The sequence below is a fragment of the Peromyscus eremicus genome, chromosome 4 (assembly GCF_949786415.1).
Source record: "Peromyscus eremicus chromosome 4, PerEre_H2_v1, whole genome shotgun sequence".
Taxonomy (NCBI): domain Eukaryota; kingdom Metazoa; phylum Chordata; class Mammalia; order Rodentia; family Cricetidae; genus Peromyscus; species Peromyscus eremicus.
In genome coordinates, this window is record NC_081419.1 from 129,396,034 (window position 1) to 129,408,343 (window position 12,310).

General features: G+C 41.2%; 1 protein-coding gene across 4 annotated transcripts in view; it reads right to left on the reverse strand.

Moving 5' to 3' along the window:
- Positions 1-11,863, reverse strand: part of Cpne1 (copine 1) — a 40,509-nt gene extending 28,646 nt beyond the window's left edge. For 2 of the 4 annotated variants that reach the window (XM_059261740.1, XM_059261744.1), the window contains exons 1-2: positions 11,723-11,863; positions 3,721-3,800 (exon numbers count right to left, since the gene is read on the reverse strand). The gene's annotated coding sequence lies outside the window, so the exon portion shown is untranslated. Of the gene's footprint in view, positions 1-3,720; positions 3,801-8,074; positions 8,118-11,722 lie in introns of all 4 variants that reach the window. The other 2 variants (XM_059261739.1, XM_059261742.1) reach the window with 2 other exon arrangements.
- Between the last annotated feature and the right edge of the window lie 447 nt (positions 11,864-12,310).

Sequence of the window (12,310 nt, forward strand, 5' to 3'; positions counted from 1 at the left end):
ACGAAAAAAAAAAAAAAAAAAATTTAAAACTGATTTAACATCTTCCTTTTAAACTTTACAATTTCATAGTTATCAGAGTGATACCTTACAAGGCTCAATCTCAAAAGCCAAAAAAAAAAAATTTAAAACTGATTTAACATCTTCCTTTTAAACTTTACAATTTCATAGTTATCAGAATGATACCTTATAAGGCTCAATCTCAAAAGCCAAAAAAAAAAAAAAAAAAAAAAAAAAAAAACCCCAGAAAACTGAAATGTTCATGGATTACAAATAACTAACAATAAAATGAAAGACATATCTCAAATGTGAAAGCATTCACAAGACCCTGAATTCAATCCTTAGCACCAGAAATCTCAAATGATAACAGATTCCCTATTTCGTAGTAAAACTTTCCATTTATTTTATAGTTTTATTGAAACAAAGGAATATCTGGGGCTGCAGAGATGATTCAGGGGGGTAAGAGCACTTGCTGTATGTACAACCATAAGAACACGAGTTCTCTCCCTGCATCCACATGGGTGTGGATGAAACATCTGAAACTAGCTGGACCCCCAACTGTCAGCCTATTTCCAATGGAGTGCCTGACATCCTCTCTCAGGCTTTGCCTGTACACATAAGCTTATATACGTGCACATGTATGTGTACACACACATACATGCATGCATGCACACACTTTCTCTCTTTCTGTGTTTACTGTAAGTATATTGAAAACCCAAAGAAATACTAAATAGAATAGCCAAAATCTGAGTTAACCTGTAATTATCACCCTAAAGTGGAACCTGTCACACCACTATTCACCATGGCTATTTAACCAAAACTCAGGTCTAGTGACTCTACCAAATTTTGCATTAAATCTTTTTTAAAACAACTTTTAAATTTTAAACAAACAAACAAACAAACAAAAAACAACTTGGGCCAGACATGGTAGAACTCCCTTTAATCCCAGCACTTGAGAGGTGGATTTCTGAGTTTGAAGCCATGCTGCTCTACACAGTTCCAGACCAGTGAGAGCTTCATAGTGAGTGAGACTCAGTTTCAAAGAAATAAACAAAATACATCAGTTGGTAGAATGTCTGCCTAGCACTCATAAAGCTCCAGGATCATCCCCAATTCCACAAAAGCTCAGTATGGTGGTGAATGTCAATTATCCTAGTACTTGAGAGGTTGAGGCAAGAGGATCTTGAATTCAAGACCAACACCACAGATTACACACATTAATGTATAATTCACTATTAGGGACTCTAACTCAATTTAACTCCTATTGAATCTCTGGTTGCTCACTGATCTCCTTATAAAGCAAAACCTATCTCAAAAAATAAATAAAAGGAGGTGGGGAGAGGGGCTCAGCGAGATGGCTCAGCTTAAGTTCCATCCCTAGGATCCACACAGTTAAGAGAATCAACTCAGTCACAGTCTCTCTCTCACACACACACACACACACACACACACACACACACACACATAATTGTAAAATAATAATAATAGGGTTCAGCTGGAGAAATGGCTCAGCAGCTAAGAGTGTTCACTGCTCTTGCAGAGATACTGAGGCCCAGCACCCTCCTAGTAGCTCACAACCACCTCTAACTCAGTTCCAGGAGATCTGATGCTTGCTTTTGTCCTCCATGAGCACCAGGCACATGCGGTACACATATATACATAGCAAAATACTCATATACATAAAATAATTCTTTAATAATAGTAATAGGGCAGCACTTGGGAGGCAGAGGCAGACAAATTTGGCTATGTTGGCCTACACCTTTAATCCCAGCATCCATGAGTCAGAGGCAGGCAGATATCTCCCTAGGGAGACCAGGCTGTCCTCAAACGCAGAGAGATCCATCTGCCTCTGCTCTCCCTCCTGAGTGCTGGCATTAAAAGGCATACCACCATTCCTGGCTATATGTTCTATTTTAAGACTTTTTGAGCAGCCAAAAACAAACAACAACAAAACCACATCTGTTTACTATACCTGAAGAAATTTAAAAAAAAAAAATCAAACATAACCAAATGGTATATTTAGCATCACATTCTATTTGCAAACAGTTAAGAGCCACTGACCTTTACATCTTACACAAACAGAACCAACACAACGAAATGATGACAAATTCTGTTCTGTTAACATTCTTTGACTACTCAAGTATGGCTTCCTTTTTTGAAACAGTGTCTCATGGAGCCTAACCTACTCTTAAACTGGCTAAATAGCCAGATGACCTTGAACTTCTGGATCCTCCTGCCTTAACCTCCCTAGTGCTGGGATGTGCTATCTAATACCCAGTTTATGTGATACTGGGGACTGTCAAGTTGTGCTTGCTAAGCAAACACTCTACCAACTGACTTATATCCCCTACTCCTTCATAGTTTTTCTCACACAACTATACACAAAGATAAAAGCAATCTTCAAATTTAATCAGGAATGATGGACTAGCAAATATAAAATATTTTATAAGACCATCATAAAACACTAAAAACGGAGGTGGAGTGGGTGAGTAAAGCTTTTCAGATATGAACTACAAGAGTCGACAAGAGGGCTGGTAAGATGGCTCAGGTAGTAAAAACCTAAGTTGGATCCCTGGGATCTGCATGGTAGAAACAGACAATTGACTCAAGCAAGCTGCCCTATGACTTCCACATGTGTGTCACTGCTAGCCCCAGCACTCGCAAAGCACACACACACAACTGAAAAAAAAAAGAAATAAAGATCATCACCAACAGACTTTCTCAGTTTTCTATTTAGCAGACAATATGAAAGTTTATCAGAATACTTCCAAATAACTGAGTCAAATTCACATTCCTTACTGAATCTGAAACATGTTTAAGTGCCAATTGTGATGGCACCTGTTAAACTTCAAAAAAGGTTCCATCACTTTCTATGGGGGAAACATCATATAGGTAAGCCAGGTATTCAAAACCTGAGGAAAAGATACATACTTTAGTTTGTAATTGGAGAATAAGATGAGAACTTGAAATGGTCCCAAGAACAGAGATTAAACACAAGCCTAAATGGCATTTGTAGTAAGTTTCTAAACCATACTGTTAAGAGATTTACTGAAAGTTGGTACAAGGCACCCACAAAAACATTCTGATTATTAATACCCTGCCTAAGATTGCCAGCTGGGCCGGGCGGTGGTGGTGCACGCCTTTAATCCCAGCACTCAGAGGCAGAGGCAGGCGGATCTCTGTCTCGAAAAAACAAAAACAAAACAAAACAAAACAAAAAAAAAAAAGATTGCCAGCTGGAAAAGGGCTGGAGAATTAAACCAAGCAGGGTACAAGACTTGCTCCTAAAACTACCTGACAAGAAACACTGTTAGGTTTTGAAAGTATGAAATGACATCTGTCATTCTGCTACTAACCTAGCTTGAGTCTGACTTTTCCCTTCAACAAAAGGTTCAATTCAATTGCTAAGGTTTAAAATTCGTACTCTACAAATTATTACCTAACATTTACACTTGTATTTCTAGGAAATATAAATAACCATACCAAGAAGCGCTGGAATCTACAATCCGTCTATAATGCTTACTACCTAACAATAAGAAATGTATCCATATAAATACAACAGACAGAGGAAGCAACTGTTCATCCCACCCTATCCCTCAGACATGCTTCTCTCTCACGCACGCATGCATGCACGTACGCACATTACATCTTCTTTCTTATTTCTTAATAAGGTATCTCATTTTGTTTTGTATAAAAATAAACCTTCTATTCAAAATCTCTTACCTTGTAAAACAAGAGATGTATTTTCTTAAGTAGAGGCCAAGTCAATCCTGTGGGCAACCCAATTAAAACCAACTTTTAGACTGCAATAGAGAATAAATGGAGGCAAAAATCAATGCAGGAATCAAAACAACACGCACAGGCCACACTGAACTGTACATTATGAAGAAGAGTCTGAAACCAGCGGAGCACTTCATAAGAATGTATAGTTTTGTTATTTTTAAGGAAAGAGATACCAAAATCCCACACATTTTTAACTGCTTTCAAGTCTGAGAATCATTCTATCAAGAATATGCCATTAGGTACTTATATAAAGAATATGCCATATAGCCAAAAAATAAATGTAAAAACAGTACTAAAGCTCAGCTTCAAATGTTAACTGCTTTTTAATCACTTAATGTTTATACAATCCAGAAAATTCCATAAGTCTATTAACATGTCCAACCTCAACTTACTTTCCTAAATTCTCACCAAACTTCTGAGGAAAAAAGAAATTTGCACAACAACAATTCCTGGACAAACTGTCATCAAGTCAGGGATACTCGCAGAAACCACTGCAATTACTCTTTCAAATATATTACCTTTGCATCAAAATATTACAGATCACAATACAACTAAAATGCAAGTTCTGTCTCAAAGTACTAATTCCACTATATTCAACATACTGAGATTTCTTATAACGTAATTCTAAAAAATTTGTTTAAAAAAGTCATCTAAAGCATATCTGTAACCTCAGTATCAAGAGCAGGAGCTGAAATACTACTTAAGTCTGAGACTAACCTGGGCTGCATACTGAGTTCTAAGTCCAACCTAGTCCAACAGCAAATCCTTGTCTCAAAAGCAAAATATTTCTCCAGCAAGTGTCTTAGTATATAGTAATACTTTCCAAAACACAAACAGGGTAGCAGGGTACTTATCTTTCAGAGTAATTTCTTCCAAACTAGTTATTAACGATTCACAACCAAATGACTATTTTTTATTTAATTTTTTATGTGTATGGGTGTATTTCTGTATTTATGTCTGTACACCATGTGAATGCCCAGAGGCCAGAAGAGGGCTTCAGAGTCCCTGAGACTGGTGTTAGACACAGCTGTAAGCTACTATTCGGGTGCTGGGAATCAAACCCAGATCCTCTAAAAGAGCAACCAGTGCTCTTAACTGCTGAGCCTTCTCTTCAGCCTCCTAATTATATTTAAAAGGTCATTTTAAAGTGTATTTTTAATTTTTAACCATTTTTGGGGGAGGGGTACAAGCAGTCTCAGATTTAATCTAAGCCTAATATATTTTAGGCAAGCCCTCTACCACTGAGCTCTATCCTCAGTTCAACATTTTTTTGTATGGACATGTGTGTATATATATGTGTGTGTAGAAGTGTGCATGCCACAGAATGCATGTGGAAGTTACACAACTCTGAAAGTTGGTTCTCACCTTCTACCATGTGGGTCCCAGGGCTGGAACTCAGATCATCTGGCTTGGAACTAAGTTGAGTCATCTTATCAGCCCTATTATTTTATCTTTTAAATCAGGCTGAAGGGGCTGGAGAGATGGCTCAAAGGTTAAGAGCACTGGCTGCTCTCTTCCAGAGGTCCTGAGTTCAATTCCCAGCAACCACATGGTGGCTCACAACCATCTGTAATGGGATCTGGTGCCCTCTTCTGGCCTGCAAGCAACATGCAGACAGAATACTGAATACATAATAAATCAAAAAAAATAAATAAATAAAAATCTATCTTATTAAAAAAAAAAAATCAGGCTGGAAATCCTTCTGGCTCAAATACACTAGTTGTTTTTGTTTGGGGGACAAGTCTCAGGCAGTCCAACCTTGTCCCAAACTCAGTAACTGAGACTGACCGTAAGTACTGATCCTCCTGTCTTCATTCCTCAAGTGCTAGATAGATTACAGGTACATGCCACCAAGACCCACTGAAAGTTTGTTTTGGGAGAAGGTCTCACACTGTAGCCCATGCTGGCATTATAGGCACATGCCACCACTTTTTAAAACAGTGATTAAAAAAAAAAATGTGTCAGGCAGTGGTGACACACACCTTTAATCCAGCACTTGGGAGGCAGAGGCATGTGGATCTCTGTGAGTTTGAGGCCAGCCTGGTCTACAGAGTGAGTTCAGGACAGCAAGGGCTACAAAGAGAAACCCTGTCTTGGGGGGTTGGGGGAGATGGGAATCTGTGTTCTTGTGAAAGTTAGAAGAGGATCTTGGGTTCCAGTACTTGCCTTCCACCTTGAGAAAGGGCTTTTTGTTGTTTTTGTTTTTCAGGTGCAATACATCAGGCTAGCTGGCCTGTGAATTTCCCAGGACTCTGTCTCTACCACCTGTCTCCCCATAGGAGCACTAAGATTACAGATGACACTACCTCTTTTTCCTTTACATGGACTCTGAGGGTCCTCATGCTCTCACAGCTTTATGCATTGAACCAAGGTCCCAGACAAACTCCATCTTTAAATTCAGAGAATGAGAAAACCCTGCCACTCTCTGGTACTGAGATTACCAATAAAACTACTTATCTGAATGATACTCATTATTAAAATGTGAGATCAAGTAAGCCACAGTAATACATTTTAATCACCAAAAATACACAAAGAAACCCTGTCTTGAAAAAAAAGAAAAAGAAAAAGAAAAAGAAAAAGAAAAAGAAAAGCCACAGCCTATGTGTGTAGAGGTCAAAGAACAACTTTTGGGAGTCAATTCTTTCCTTCTATGAGTCCATGAGATTAAAATGAGGTGGTCAAGATTGACAGTAAGTACCTTTACTCACTGAGCCGTCTCACAGATCCTAAAAAACTCTTCATTTAAAAGTTGTATGTAAGCTAGGTGTGGTGGCATATATCTTTGATCTCAGCATTTGGGAGACTGAGGCAGGCAGATCTCTGAGTTTGAGGTCAACCTGTTTTATGAGTGAGTTCCAGGACACTCAGGGTTATACAGAGAAACCTGTCTCAAAAAAATACAAAACCAAAAGCTGTACCTAGCAGTTTCTATAACTAGGGAAATACAAAACAGAAAGTTTGCTTCAAATAAAGCAACAAGAACAATTATGGCAATACTTATCTCTCACTGCATAAAGGTTCAACCCTAAGAGCTACAGAACTAGGGTAATTTTCTAGTTTCTGTCTTTTTTTTTTTTTTTTTGCTAAACATCTGACACCTATGGAGATTCTAATTCAAAACATCTGGTATAGCAGGGTGTCGTAGTGTATGCCTGTAACCTCAAGTGCTACAAGAGGCAAGAGGCAGGAGGATCCTGAGTTTAAAGCCAACACTGACTACATAAGGAATTCAAGTCCAGCTAGGATATAATGAGAATCTTGTATCCAAAAAAAAAAAGTAGGAGGGGCTGGAGAGATGGCTCAGTGGTTAAGAGCACTTGGCTGCTCTCCCAGAGGTCCTGCCTGAGTTCAATTCCCAGCAATCACATGGTGGCTCACAACTATCCATAATGAGATCTGGCGTCCTCTTCTGGCCCACAGGCAGAACACTGTATACATAATAAATACATGAATCTTAAAAAAAAAAAAAAAAAAAAAAAAAAAAGGTAGGAACAAAACACACAGGGTATGGGCCTGGAGCTTATCTCCCACAAATTAGGGAACTGAGGTTCCTAACGCTTTTCTTCCCTTTCAGACACAAGACATCCCACATCCACCCCGAGAAGGATAAATTTAGGTCAGCAGTTATGCCGAAAGGGAACTCCCTATATTTACAAGGTTCCAAGAAATTAACAATAAGGAAAATTCTTATTACATCAAGAAATGTTGAAAGCCCAGCTGATCTCAGCAAACGTGTCATTAAATTTCTGTTCAACTTAGAGTACAGAATCAATCCCCACACAAGAAGTGCCATCTGAAGCACCTCCATACCAAGGAGAATTGTACACATCAGGGCTAAGTACCAGCACTTCAGACCTTTTCTAGCACAGCTCTTCTTTCACAAGGCAAATGGAAACTGAAAACTACAGCACTTTTGTTTCAGCTACTCACCCTGTAAAGACCAGTTATTTTTATCAGTTCACAGAGTATTTCTATTACTTTATGTGTGTGCATGTTCTACCTACATGCCCATACCACATGCACAAAGTACTGGTGGAGGCCAGAAGAGTGTGTCACATCCCCTGGAACTGGGGGTAGAGATGGATCTGGGTTGCCATGTAAGTTCTGGGAACTGAACCCTGGTCTTCTGGAAGAATATATATATTAACTGCTGAGCCATCTCTCCAGCCCCAAGACCATAAACAATGGAGGGAGTACTTTTTTCCAAGAGTCTGCTTATTCCTGTGTGCTAAAATATCAGCTAGTGCCTAACTGAATACAGGATCCCAAACTCAAAAAAATCTATCCCACTCACCTGAAGCTCTGGTGAACTTTGGAAGGACACGAGTGAAATAATTCTATGCAAAAAAAAAAAAAAAAAAAGTATTGAGCCATATGTGGTGGTACGTGCCTTTAATCCCAAAGCTCGGAGACAGAGCCAGGTGGATCTCTGGAGTTCGAGGCCAGCCTTGTCTACAGGAGTTCCAGGACAGCCAGGGCCACACAGTGAGACCCTGTCTCGAAAAGATAAATAAAAACAGGTATTGTAGCTAGACAATGTGTACATACAATGCTAGCACTTAGGAGGCAGAGGGAGAAGATTGAGAGTCTGAAGTTGGACTGGACTAACTTCAGAGACTCTTATCTTATAAACATACACATTTTACCTATATAAAGTATAGGGACAGGCAAGGAGAAAACTGACTCTGGTTTGCCACAGATCCATTGACATAGTTCAAAAGACCTAAAACAACAAGCTTGTTTAGTCTATTTTCCATTTCATTTCCTAACAGATGTTGCTTCAATACAACAGATACTAGATACAAACATAAATTATAAGTATTTGCATATTATGACAAGATAAACTTTATTTACCAGCCAATCGATTATTTGAAACTTCAAAGTAAAAAAATGTCCATCAACAAACCTTTTCATTACGAAGAAAAGGTATAAACTAAAACTCCAGCTTTTCCACTCTTTATCTGGCAATAAACACTGAGAAGTGAATTTTCACTTTGTTCAGGCATCACTCTTTACAGGAATCAGGGTAAAGCCGAGCTACATACTTCAGATCCAAAAGAAAAATCCCAGCAACCCCTTAAACGTTCACCTCAGAGACCAGCAACCAAGTTTCTATTACAATAGGCACAATGTTATCAGCAGTGTAATCGCATCAGAGTCATCACGAAACCATACTTCATCCCCGAGTTTGTCCCCCATCACCAAATAAAACACATTTCAGATCCTGGGACCATTCTTATGAATACATTCTTCTGACACTGATAAAAATGGATAATACTGATTTTTCACATTAACTTTCTCAGAGGCAATAGTAAATCAAGACATTTGAAATAAAACACCCCTCCTGCCAAAAAGATTTTAATATTGTTATTACTGATACCAACAAAAATGTCCTTTTTAATTCATTTATACTTCAAAACAAAAATATTGCTTCTAGCCTAACTAACCACATCTACTTTCACTATGGCTTTGAATTTAAAAACTCTGCAAACCAAAGGGTACATAGGTGGCTGGTAGTGAAACTGCTAGAACTACAAGTGAAGTTATTTTTTCTGTGTAGGCTAACCTAAAACTTTTAGCAAGTATTCATTTTTATGAGTTTTATTCATTAAGAATATAACATGTAGGCTAGAGCTGGTGAGACTGCTCAGTGGTTAAATCACTAGCTGCTCTTCCAGAGAACCCAGGTCAATTCCCAGCACCCACATGGCAGCTCACAACCATCTATAACTCTAGTTCCAGGGGATCTGACACCCTCTTATGGCCTGAGGTCACCAGGCATGAACATGAAACATAAGACATACATGTAGGCAGAACACCCATACAATTGAAAAAAAAAAGTAGACTAGGCTTTAGGTTTTAAACTGGATTCTCCATTTTAGAGAGATTTCTAAAAGTACACATTGTGTAACCAATTACTAACAACATTTTCAGAAGAAATCATTTATTCAAACTAAATATTGCCAGCCAACTATTATCCCAGTGACTCCGGGGGCTTACTAAATAGTTCAATGGCAGCCTAAGCTACCTAACAAAAGCCTATCTTCAATGAGGAACAAACAAAAAACAACCAAACCTCCACAAACCAAACAGTGGAGAGGTTTTCTGCAAACTGGAATACGACTATCAATACTAGCACTGGATTCTAGTATCTTGGCCACAGTATAAAACGGAAGTATAAAATGAAGTTTTACACCCAAAAATAGTACCAAGAAGTCCAAAACTTTCAATAGGCAGTCAATCAAAACATTCAACATGTCACAAGAGTAAAAGAAGCCTAAAGTCTAGAACAATAACGACCAGTTGTTTCTAAAGCGCCACATATTCACCTGACAGATTTGAACATAAAATTAAAATGCATTACAACCCAGTGACCAACGTTTAATAAAGCATAAGGCGATAATAAAAATGTAACATTTTGACAAACTATCCAATACACAGTAAGCACAGCCTTGTGAACTCACCTAAACACAAACATTTCATTTCCTTCAAAAATTACTTTAGGGAAGTTATGTGAGCAGTTCTTCCAATTTTTAATAGCCTTAGAAAAACGTCCAGACACAATCACTTTCCACCAAATCCAAGTCTCCGTCTCATCAAAAGTAACAATTTTCAAAAACATCAGTTTTATATTTCTATTAATTTTTTTCCAACTGCAAATGCTCTTTAACACTTTAACAGTATACACTGGTTAACAAGGTCCTGAACAATTTTCGTTTCTAAGACTGAAGTTCACCAAAATTTACATTTCAAACTATCCAAGAAGCCTGAAGAAACAGGCCACGCAGTCTCTCCCTTCAATTGCCATCCTAGTTTTTCCCACCAGGTTATGTAGATTGGCATCAACTTAAGGAACATAAGATGATTCCTGCCAACTGCACACATTCAGTCATCTGTGTGAATCTAGGAGTCAAGAAGGCTTTAGGACCCAGAATACTGCAACATAGCCTGAAATTCTCTACATACACTATCTACCAGAATGAATGGATCTTTTGCACTGAATTAACCCTGAATAGACTACCTGGGAGTCCTTCCAAGTTTTCACTATGAAACCCACACACTGGAGTCCACAGGCTTACCAACGGGCTCAAAACCGCTACATTACTCCACAGCCCATCACTAACCTGTAGATCCTTAAAGGCCTTCCCATCTATTTCACCGCTGCAAACTAGCGCCGCCAACCTTCAGACAGCTACCTAAGGCACCTACCCTCCTTCCTCCCTGTAGCTCCTCCCCAAAGGTGCTGTAAAGGTGCTGCAGGGCGCAGCCCCTTCCCTATTTGGAGACCAAGGACCTGCTATCCTTGCTACAATTCTCGAGACTTCACCCCCTCCTCCTTAGCTACAGGGCGGCTCCAGATTCCCTATACTCCCTAGTAAGCCCCTCCTCAGCGCTGGACATAGGAAGCACTTCGCTGCAACCCCTGCACCTTCAGCCCCTGAAGGTGGCCGGTTCCTGGCCTTCCAGGAGAGCTTCCTCCTCCTAGGTGTCCCCGAGTGTAGTCCCCTTTTGCTGGTCATAGGCCACTGGGACCTCTTCACTTCGGGGCACGGGGGGGGGGGGGGGAGTTAAAAACCTCGGCCCCGTTTGAAGCCCAAGAAACCTTCCCACTCCGCGTGCAGGCGTGTTCACCGTAATCCCCCGCCCCGGTGGTTCGCAGGCCGCGGGGCCACCCAGTGCCGGTCGATCGCCCTCAGGACCGCCGGGGCGTCCCCGCTCCGGCCTCGTTCCCACTTCGGCACGCCGGCCGCACCTTTCGCATCCTCGGAGGCCGCAGAGCGGAAGCGGCCCCCCAGGACCCCCTCAGCCTCGCCGCGACCCTTTTGTGTAGGGCGCTCGCGGCCGCGGGCTCCGAGGCCTGGGAAGGCCCCGCCCCGAGGCACCAGGGAGGCGGCTCGAGCCCCACACAGCCCCGCCCGTTCCGGGGCTGCGGGAGTCTTACCGGGGAGAGCTTGCGCGGCACCAGAACCCAGACCCGAGTTACCCCCCGCGCGAGTGCCTCAGCCCCGCGGCCGACAGCCCCAGCCCGAACGGCTTCCCGGAGCCCACTGCAGCCAGCACCTCCGATGCCGCCTCACAAAATGGCCGCCCGCCCGCCCGCCCGGCTGCTCCGCGTTCCAGGAGGGGGCGGGGCGGGGCCGTGACGTCACCCGGTGGGAGACGCAGGCGCGCTGAGGTTTGGGGGGCGGGTAGGGGAAACCTCGGAAGTTGCAGGTGTTTGTGGTAAAGGGGGCTTTTTAATCCCTTCCTGTTTGTGGAGTTTGTTCCCAAAGCAGGCCGGAAGCTAGAGTTCAAGGTTCGTGGCAGGGGTCTTTGAGCCTCTGTGAAAGGGGTGAAACACTGCAGAACTGTCTGCAATGAGGATTAAACAGACCAAAATTGTAGCTTTGGTTAGAGACTCGCTGCCGAGCAAAAGCTTGATTTTTTTTTTCCTTCTTTTTTTGGCTATTGAAAATATTCGGCCTTGGGGCAGGAGAGATGGCTCAGTAGTTAAGAGCTCCTCCTGCTGCTCTTCAGGAGGACTTCTTCG